Below are 10995 nucleotides of genomic sequence, written 5' to 3' on the forward strand. Positions count from 1 at the left end.
CCTTTAACCCCCCTACGGAAAATAAATAAATGAATGCAAGAGAAAAATATAGATCCGAAAATCGCTGAATCGGGAATCGAACCCGAGACCTTTCGCTTGCCGGGCGACTGCTCTTCCAGCTGAGCTATTCAGATCCTTTCGATTCTATACTTTTCTCTGTTATATATATTAATGTTGGTAAACAAACGCATTTTTTAAGCCAGCGTGTATCAAATATAAGAGTTTTAACAAGGCTCTGTAATATAAATATAAATTTAACGTATAAGACGGGCAACAAGAGCCAAATCGCGGATGACAATGCGTTATCCTAACGAAACTAAATAATTTTTCGTTAGAATTAAATACCGGTGCACAAGGCACCAAATTTTTACTTGGACACGGCCAAGATTTTAAATATGAAATAATCTCATATTTTGAGATTTAATTTCAATACCCCTTTAACCCCCCTACGGAAAATAAATAAATGAATGCAAGAGAAAAATATAGATCCGAAAATCGCTGAATCGGGAATCGAACCCGAGACCTTTCGCTTGCCGGGCGACTGCTCTTCCAGCTGAGCTATTCAGATCCTTTCGATTCTATACTTTTCTCTGTTATATATATTAATGTTGGTAAACAAACGCATTTTTTAAGCCAGCGTGTATCAAATATAAGAGTTTTAACAAGGCTCTGTAATATAAATATAAATTTAACGTATAAGACGGGCAACAAGAGCCAAATCGCGGATGACAATGCGTTATCCTAACGAAACTAAATAATTTTTCGTTAGAATTAAATACCGGTGCACAAGGCACCAAATTTTTACTTGGACACGGCCAAGATTTTAAATATGAAATAATCTCATATTTTGAGATTTAATTTCAATACCCCTTTAACCCCCCTACGGAAAATAAATAAATGAATGCAAGAGAAAAATATAGATCCGAAAATCGCTGAATCGGGAATCGAACCCGAGACCTTTCGCTTGCCGGGCGACTGCTCTTCCAGCTGAGCTATTCAGATCCTTTCGATTCTATACTTTTCTCTGTTATATATATTAATGTTGGTAAACAAACGCATTTTTTAAGCCAGCGTGTATCAAATATAAGAGTTTTAACAAGGCTCTGTAATATAAATATAAATTTAACGTATAAGACGGGCAACAAGAGCCAAATCGCGGATGACAATGCGTTATCCTAACGAAACTAAATAATTTTTCATTAGAATTAAATACCGGTGCACAAGGCACTAAATTTTTACTTGGACACGGCCAAGATTTTAAATATGAAATAATCTCATATTTTGAGATTTAATTTCAATACCCCTTTAACCCCCCTTACGGAAAATAAATAAATGAATGCAAGAGAAAAATATAGATCCGAAAATCGCTGAATCGGGAATCGAACCCGAGACGAGATTATTTCATATTTAAAATCTTGGCCGTGTAAAAATTTGGTGCCTTGTGCACCGGTATTTAATTCTAACGAAAAATTATTTAGTTTCGTTAGGATAACGCATTGTCATCCGCGATTTGGCTCTTGTTGCCCGTCTTATACGTTAAATTTATATTTATATTACAGAGCCTTGTTAAAACTCTTATATTTGATACACGCTGGCTTAAAAAATGCGTTTGTTTACCAACATTAATATATATAACAGAGAAAAGTATAGAATCGAAAGGATCTGAATAGCTCAGCTGAAAGAGCAGTCGCCCGGCAAGCGAAAGGTCTCGGGTTCGATTCCCGATTCAGCGATTTTCGGGTCTATATTTTTCTCTTGCATTCATTTATTTATTTTCCGTAGGGGGGTTAAAGGGGTATTGAAATTAAATCTCAAAATATGAGATTATTTCATATTTAAAATCTTGGCCGTGTCCAAGTAAAAATTTGGTGCCTTGTGCACCGGTATTTAATTCTAACGAAAAATTATTTAGTTTCGTTAGGATAAACGCATTGTCATCCGCGATTTGGCTCTTGTTGCCCGTCTTATACGTTAAATTTATATTTATATTACAGAGCCTTGTTAAAACTCTTATATTTGATACACGCTGGCTTAAAAAATGCGTTTGTTTACCAACATTAATATATATAACAGAGAAAAGTATAGAATCGAAAGGATCTGAATAGCTCAGCTGGAAGAGCAGTCGCCCGGCAAGCGAAAGGTCTCGGGTTCGATTCCCGATTCAGCGATTTTCGGATCTATATTTTTCTCTTGCATTCATTTATTTATTTTCCGTAGGGGGGTTAAAGGGGTATTGAAATTAAATCTCAAAATATGAGATTATTTCATATTTAAAATCTTGGCCGTGTCCAAGTAAAAATTTGGTGCCTTGTGCACCGGTATTTAATTCTAACGAAAAATTATTTAGTTTCGTTAGGATAACGCATTGTCATCCGCGATTTGGCCTTTGTTGCCGGTCTTATACGTTAAATTTATATTTATATTACAGAGCCTTGTTAAAACTCTTATAATAAATAATAGTATTACTTAAATAATAGTATTAATATAAATTAATCTAAATAATAATGTTAATAAATAAATTCTATATTAATTTATTCCACTTTAAAGCCGGTAGCACATGGGTACATTCAATGCGGAGCGGAAAAGTCGTCAACATATACATACGAGTATATTCCTATGGTAGATAAGCTACGACAGGCCCAGCGTAGTCCGCTGTAGCATACTATCATAGGAATACATATGTTGAAATTTTTTCTGCTCTGCATTGAATTCACCAACGTATTATCGGCCTTAATATAACAAGTTTGTTGTTATACAACAATTCTGTTAAATAAGCATTATTAATTAAATTGATAATATTTTCTTGTTATTTTAAGATAACTTCAAGCAAACTACAGATAGCGTTCACGTAAATGCTGGTAAATAATTATTTTTATTCTTTATATGTTTTGTATTTTTTAAATATTTCTTTTTGTATAATATTTTAATATCCAATATAACTTAACTTTTAGAATTTTCAGAATTCAGAAAACAACTTCTTAAAGAAGTTCATCTGATTAATCTTAAATTAAATGATCTTATGGATAACGTGAATATACTTGTAAAAAAAAGCCCGATATGCTGATGAGCCAGAACTAAATGATGACACTAATACGGCTGTTATGACTTTAATACAATCGTTTCCAGTCGTTACAGAGCAGGAATTAATGTCGATGGAAGAATGGCTATCGAGTTCAGCTGATAACATACATGCACTGGTGTGTACTTAATTATATTATTATATATTATTTAGATTATATTTTACATGATGAAAATTATTTTCTAATAAAGAACTTTTTTATTTTGTGAATTTTATATTTTAGAGTCATCAACTGCGTTTAATTGGAGGCACAGATCTTCCCCATGTAATCAAAGCCATTATGTCGAGAGCAATTTCAAATGAAGTTGGAATACTATATTCCTGGGAGGGAGCTCGGCAAAAAAAAGCTTTTAAATCGCTAAAGTTCGTCCAAGTGATCATTGGTAAAATATATTATTTTATATACTCTACATCAAAACCATTTTAAGCATATACATATACGCTTGAATCAAGTTTCATCGTAACATAACTGTGTTGCGTAATCAAATAATATTTAAATAGAAAAATTTGAATTTGAATTTAATTTTGTTACATTACTTTGTCGCTTTCATTTTTTTATTCACAATTTTTTTATTTAATATCTGTAATATATATGTATTATATGATGATGTTACGCATTAAAGTTCGCAGATCTGTTCACACCGGTTATGTTGCACAGTTACGTTATGTAATGCTCATATGCGTGCGTAACTTTTATATTTACTAAATGATTTTAGGTGTTGTTCGACTGAACTCCAAGACAAAATCTGCAACAGAATCGGATATCATAGAAGTAATAAAAAATTGGCTAGTTAGAAGTAAAGAACGCAGTAACAAGTTTCAATCAAAAAAGAAAACGGAAAACACTGTGTGTCAAACAGATTCCGTTTGTGAAACAGGCTCTGCTTGTGAAACAGGCTCCGTTTGTGAAACAGGCTCCGTTTCTGAGAAAGACCTTATTCAAGATTAAGATAATTATATGTATAACTTGCCGTTATATATATATAATTATTTGTTTTACATTTATTACAAATTAAAAGTAAAATTTTAAGGTTTTAAATACTATTAATTTGATTGTTCTGCTACTATATATATTATTTGCATTTATTATTTTTGTTTTTTTTATTTAGTGCACATTTATCAAAATTGCTTTTTGTTTTTATTTTAAAATTGAGTTCTTTTTATTTTAAAACTTTAAAACACAACAACGGTTGAAACAACAGTTTTTAATTGTATAGAATATATTATATATGTATGTATTAGAAATAACTTCATTGGATATCTGTACTATACATACATAATATGACATTTAAAATGTTTTTCGAAAATTATAATAAAAAATAAATGCTAAAAAATTATATTAATATACAAAAATATATGTATACAGTGAATATGTTTATTACATCCACTGTTTATATGTACATACATTTTCGTATATCCATATAATTTCTTTAGCATTTATTTTTTATGATATTCGAAAAACATTTTGTACGTCATATTATGTATATAGTACACGGATATCCAATGTCGAATAAAATTAGCTGGAATCTTGATATAATATATATATATATATATATATATATATATGTACAATTAAAGGTAGATAATTAAAGTAATAGTTTAAAAATTTGTCACATTTTTATAATAAAATACTAAATACAAAATGATCAAAACCTATATATGGCTGTATATTTGAATCTTTTTGAACCTCTCAAATAATATATACATATAATATATGAAAATGTATATACATTAAATGTACATATAGATATATATATTGGATATACGTAGTACATGCATATGATGGACAGTATACGTTCTTTCGATATACATAGTACATGTATGTGCGAGGTACAGTATACGTTCTTTGGATGTACATAATACATGCATGTGATGTACAATATACGTTCTTTGGATATATATAATACATACATGTGATGTACAATACACGTTCTTTGGATACACATAGAATATGCTAAAAGTGCGACGATATGGATATACAAAAATGTATGTTCCATGTATGTACATTGGATGTACAAATGGATGTATAATAGATCTACCTGAGACCTACGGTGCATTGCTTTTGAACATCTATACGATCTGCAATGGACATCTTTCAGATGTGTTATGATATACACAGGATATCCAGAATCCATTTCCGTATATTCTATGTACATCTAGGGGATCTTTTGTGCTGACTGGGATAATTTCACTGTTGTTCATAATAAAATTATAAAGATGCGTTTCTACCATTTTTTTTGGTTTTCGGTTGATCTGATTTAAAATGTTGAACTGCTATAACCTGTTATTTTATAAAATAAATTAATTGTATTAATAAAATTTTGAAATATTTTGTTAATTAAGAATAAAATATCTAAATTGGTTAAAATTTATGATCATAAATTATTACTAAAATTTTAATATTATTATCAATAAGTATATAATGTATACATGTGTATAATGTGTATGTAGTATAGGTAAAGTATATGCATATGTTAGTGTGTGCGTGTGTGTGTACATGTCTGATTTGCGTGAGTATGACACATGTATGTATATGCGTGCGTATGTATTTGTGTGTGTAAATTTAATTCTATAGTTATGATCAATGTTATAATTATTAATAAGCTGTAACTTACAAAATTATATCATTTTCTACAAGGTGCTCCAAAATTTCTTTGTAAACAAAATATTTTTAATTTTTTTTAGTTATTTACTTTAAAAATTGATGTTTTCTTCTAGAAAAAGAATCCTTAGAAATAATTTAAAGAAAAAAAAATATTTGTCTTTCCTGGAAAAAATCAAGGAAAAAAGATACTTAGAAACAAATAAATATTAATAAGTTTTTAATTTTAATTTTATTTTACTAAATTAAAGTAATATTTTTATTAAGAATTCTTAATTACAAACTTTATAAATAAATAACTATAGACTAATAAATAAATAAATGATAATCCTTAAGAGTCGCCAGTAATAAATAATGAAAAACTCTCCTCCAATTTTAAAGTCGACCAGACTGGCAATAATTTATTTTAAATAATTAGTTTAATTTACAACGTTTCGGCTGTCATTGCAGCCCTTTTCAAGTAATCTATAAACAATTATATACATATAAATATACTCTTAATGCGCTTAATCATACAAATAATTATATATTTACAAAAATATATATGTTTACATACCAGATTAATACAATAAATCATATTTACAGCAAACCCCCGACAAAATTAACCATTGTTTTGATGAACAATGTATAACTGACAGAAGTAAGCCCGAAATAAATAGATGCCCAGTCAGCACAAAAGATCCCCTAGATGTACATAGAATATACGGAAATGGATTCTGGATATCCTGTGTATATCATAACACATCTGAAAGATGTCCATTGCAGATCGTATAGATGTTCAAAAGCAATGCACCGTAGGTCTCAGGTAGATCTATTATACATCCATTTGTACATCCAATGTACATACATGGAACATACATTTTTGTATATCCATATCGTCGCACTTTTAGCATATTCTATGTGTATCCAAAGAACGTGTATTGTACATCACATGTATGTATTATATATATCCAAAGAACGTATATTGTACATCACATGCATGTATTATGTACATCCAAAGAACGTATACTGTACCTCGCACATACATGTACTATGTATATCGAAAGAACGTATACTGTCCATCATATGCATGTACTACGTATATCCAATATATATATCTATATGTACATTTAATGTATATACATTTTCATATATTATATGTATATATTATTTGAGAGGTTCAAAAAGATTCAAATATACAGCCATATATAGGTTTTGATCATTTTGTATTTAGTATTTTATTATAAAAATGTGACAAATTTTTAAACTAATACTTTAATTATCTACCTTGAATTGTACATATATATATATATATATATATATATATTATATCAAGATTCCAGCTAATTTTATTCGACATTGGATATCCGTGTACTATATACATAATATGACGTACAAAATGTTTTTCGAATATCATAAAAAATAAATGCTAAAGAAATTATATGGATATACGAAAATGTATGTACATATAAACAGTGGATGTAATAAACATATTCACTGTATACATATATTTTTGTATATTAATATAATTTTTTAGCATTTATTTTTTATTATAATTTTCGAAAAACATTTTAAATGTCATATTATGTATGTATAGTACAGATATCCAATGAAGTTATTTCTAATACATACATATATAATATATTCTATACAATTAAAAACTGTTGTTTCAACCGTTGTTGTGTTTTAAAGTTTTAAATAAAAAGAACTCAATTTTAAAATAAAAACAAAAAGCAATTTTGATAAATGTGCACTAAATAAAAAAAACAAAAATAATAAATGCAAATAATATATATAGTAGCAGAACAATCAAATTAATAGTATTTAAAACCTTAAAATTTTACTTTTAATTTGTAATAAATGTAAAACAAATAATTATATATATATAACGGCAAGTTATACATATAATTATCTTAATCTTGAATAAGGTCTTTCTCAGAAACGGAGCCTGTTTCACAAACGGAGCCTGTTTCACAAGCAGAGCCTGTTTCACAAACGGAATCTGTTTGACACACAGTGTTTTCCGTTTTCTTTTTTGATTGAAACTTGTTACTGCGTTCTTTACTTCTAACTAGCCAATTTTTTATTACTTCTATGATATCCGATTCTGTTGCAGATTTTGTCTTGGAGTTCAGTCGAACAACACCTAAAATCATTTAGTAAATATAAAAGTTACGCACGCATATGAGCATTACATAACGTAACTGTGCAACATAACCGGTGTGAACAGATCTGCGAACTTTAATGCGTAACATCATCATATAATACATATATATTACAGATATTAAATAAAAAAATTGTGAATAAAAAAATGAAAGCGACAAAGTAATGTAACAAAATTAAATTCAAATTCAAATTTTTCTATTTAAATATTATTTGATTACGCAACACAGTTATGTTACGATGAAACTTGATTCAAGCGTATATGTATATGCTTAAAATGGTTTTGATGTAGAGTATATAAAATAATATATTTTACCAATGATCACTTGGACGAACTTTAGCGATTTAAAAGCTTTTTTTGCCGAGCTCCCTCCCAGGAATATAGCATTCCAACTTCATTTGAAATTGCTCTCGACATAATGGCTTTGATTACATGGGGAAGATCTGTGCCTCCAATTAAACGCAGTTGATGACTCTAAAATATAAAATTCACAAAATAAAAAAGTTCTTTATTAGAAAATAATTTTCATCATGTAAAATATAATCTAAATAATATATAATAATATAATTAAGTACACACCAGTGCATGTATGTTATCAGCTGAACTCGATAGCCATTCTTCCATCGACATTAATTCCTGCTCTGTAACGACTGGAAACGATTGTATTAAAGTCATAACAGCCGTATTAGTGTCATCATTTAGTTCTGGCTCATCAGCATATCGGGCTTTTTTTACAAGTATATTCACGTTATCCATAAGATCATTTAATTTAAGATTAATCAGATGAACTTCTTTAAGAAGTTGTTTTCTGAATTCTGAAAATTCTGAAAGTTAAGTTATATTGGATATTAAAATATTATACAAAAAGAAATATTTAAAAAATACAAAACATATAAAGAATAAAAATAATTATTTACCAGCATTTACGTGAACGCTATCTGTAGTTTGCTTGAAGTTATCTTAAAATAACAAGAAAATATTATCAATTTAATTAATAATGCTTATTTAACAGAATTGTTGTATAACAACAAACTTGTTATATTAAGGCCGATAATACGTTGGTGAATTCAATGCAGAGCAGAAAAAATTTCAACATATGTATTCCTATGATAGTATGCTACAGCGGACTACGCTGGGCCTGTCGTAGCTTATCTACCATAGGAATATACTCGTATGTATATGTTGACGACTTTTCCGCTCCGCATTGAATGTACCCATGTGCTACCGGCTTTAAAGTGGAATAAATTAATATAGAATTTATTTATTAACATTATTATTTAGATTAATTTATATTAATACTATTATTTAAGTAATACTATTATTTATTATTGAAAAAATCAATATTGTTTTAAAATATTAATTTTTTAAATGTATATTATAATTGTTATCTAAAACCAAAATATTTAAATATAAATATAAAGTGGAATAAATTAATATAACATTTATTTATTAACACTATTATTTAGATTAATTTATATTAATACTATTATTTAATTAATACTATTATTTATTATTCAAAAAATCAATATTGTTTTAAAATATTAATTTTTTAAATGTATATTATAATTGTTATCTAAATATATTTATATTTAAATATTTTGGTTTTAGATAACAATTATAATATACATTTAAAAATTAATATTTTAAAACAATATTGATTTTTTCAATAATAAATAATAGTATTAATTAAATAATAGTATTAATATAAATTAATCTAAATAATAGTGTTAATAAATAAATTCTATATTAATTTATTCCACTTTAAAGCCGGTAGCAGTATTTAAATATATAAATTGCTAAGCCGTATTTTCTTCAGTATATTGATCTGATTAATAATGTAATAATAAATATTTTACATAAAGGTTCAAGTTTTAAAAATACTTACGATTAGTAATATTTTGACTTTCCATTGGAGAGCGATCATTATCTGTTAAATATAAGGAAAATTAGTTTTTGAAAATAAAATGAATTCTTACTAGAAAAGTATTTATCTTATACCGTGTCTCTTGCCAGAAAGTGGTAATGTAGGGTATGTGTTGCTATCTTCATCAGATATCGATTCATAAGATTTATCAGTATCTGAGTAATCCTTATGTCCTTTACTTTTGCCTTGTCCCCGCTTATGTATTTTATTATTCTTTTTCGTTAAAATCTCCGTATGTGATGAAAGATCATCTGTACGTTGGGCTTTAATTGCCTTTCTTTTAGCAAGTTTTAAATCACCTAAATAAATATTACTTATTATATATCCAATAACAAAGAATATAACTACCATATTGTTGTACATTATAGAATTGCATATTAAATAAATGTGTGGTACAAAATAACAATGTAATTATTATAAGTTTATGATAATTACAAATAAAAGAAGATATTCCATGATTAATAACAGTGTGTGTGTGTGTGTATATAATTCTTTATACATATATTAATAATTTAATAATTTTTTTTATAAAAATGTTATACAATTTTATATAATATAAGCAATAACATATTTACCATATGTGCCTAAAATAATTGCTCCGTATTTCATCCAGTTTGAATCAGGACTATATTCATTTTTTATAGCTGCTTTAATAGCTAGTAGTTTCATAATTTTGTGGTGGCCAATAGCATGCAGATTCTTTTAACAAAAACCATTTTTTCGGTATTGCCTCAACAGTGTCATCCTCTTTGAATCGAACAACAAGCCAAGTCATCTATATACACATATTAATCAATTCTTAAAAATTCCTAAAACTCAAATTCAATTATTAAAAACTTCTCTAGTAGACAATGAAATAAACAAATAGAGATATGTCATTTGAGAAAAACTATGATTTAGCAAATAGATCAAGATCACTTAAAGAATAAAATAAATATCATAACTGACTCTTCTTTGAAATCTTTTTCGTTACTTTTATTCTCAACATGCTAATTTTTTATTTTAAAATTTTTATGGGCTACAGGTATTCAGATTTAATTACTTGATAACCTGATAGTAATCAATTTCGGATCTCAATCTAAACTGAACTTTTATCTATCAACGAATAAATATCTCAACGAATAAAATTCAGTGAAAAAAAATTAGTTATAAAATTTACACAATTTAACAAGAGGGTTTTTTAAAATATAATTATTGAAAGACTAGAGAAAAGGAATATTTTTTTAAACAAATAAAATACATATGTA

The 10995-nt window shown here is 27.4% G+C and overlaps 2 pseudogenes across 1 annotated transcript; one reads left to right on the forward strand and one right to left on the reverse strand.

The window, feature by feature from the left end:
* The first annotated feature begins 2557 nt into the window (after positions 1-2557).
* Positions 2558-4052, forward strand: LOC114937253 (uncharacterized; annotated as a pseudogene). Its single transcript, XR_014925952.1, has 5 exons — positions 2558-2561; positions 2817-2858; positions 2952-3197; positions 3303-3462; positions 3796-4052. The product of XR_014925952.1 is annotated as an uncharacterized LOC114937253 (transcript).
* Positions 4053-7549: 3497 nt separating this feature from the next.
* On the reverse strand, positions 7550-10647 carry LOC146720755 (uncharacterized; annotated as a pseudogene).
* Between the last annotated feature and the right edge of the window lie 348 nt (positions 10648-10995).

Source organism: Nylanderia fulva, unplaced genomic scaffold (assembly GCF_048542155.1).
Source record: "Nylanderia fulva isolate GAGA-0341 unplaced genomic scaffold, ASM4854215v1 Scaffold615, whole genome shotgun sequence".
Classification (NCBI taxonomy): Eukaryota; Metazoa; Arthropoda; class Insecta; order Hymenoptera; family Formicidae; genus Nylanderia; species Nylanderia fulva.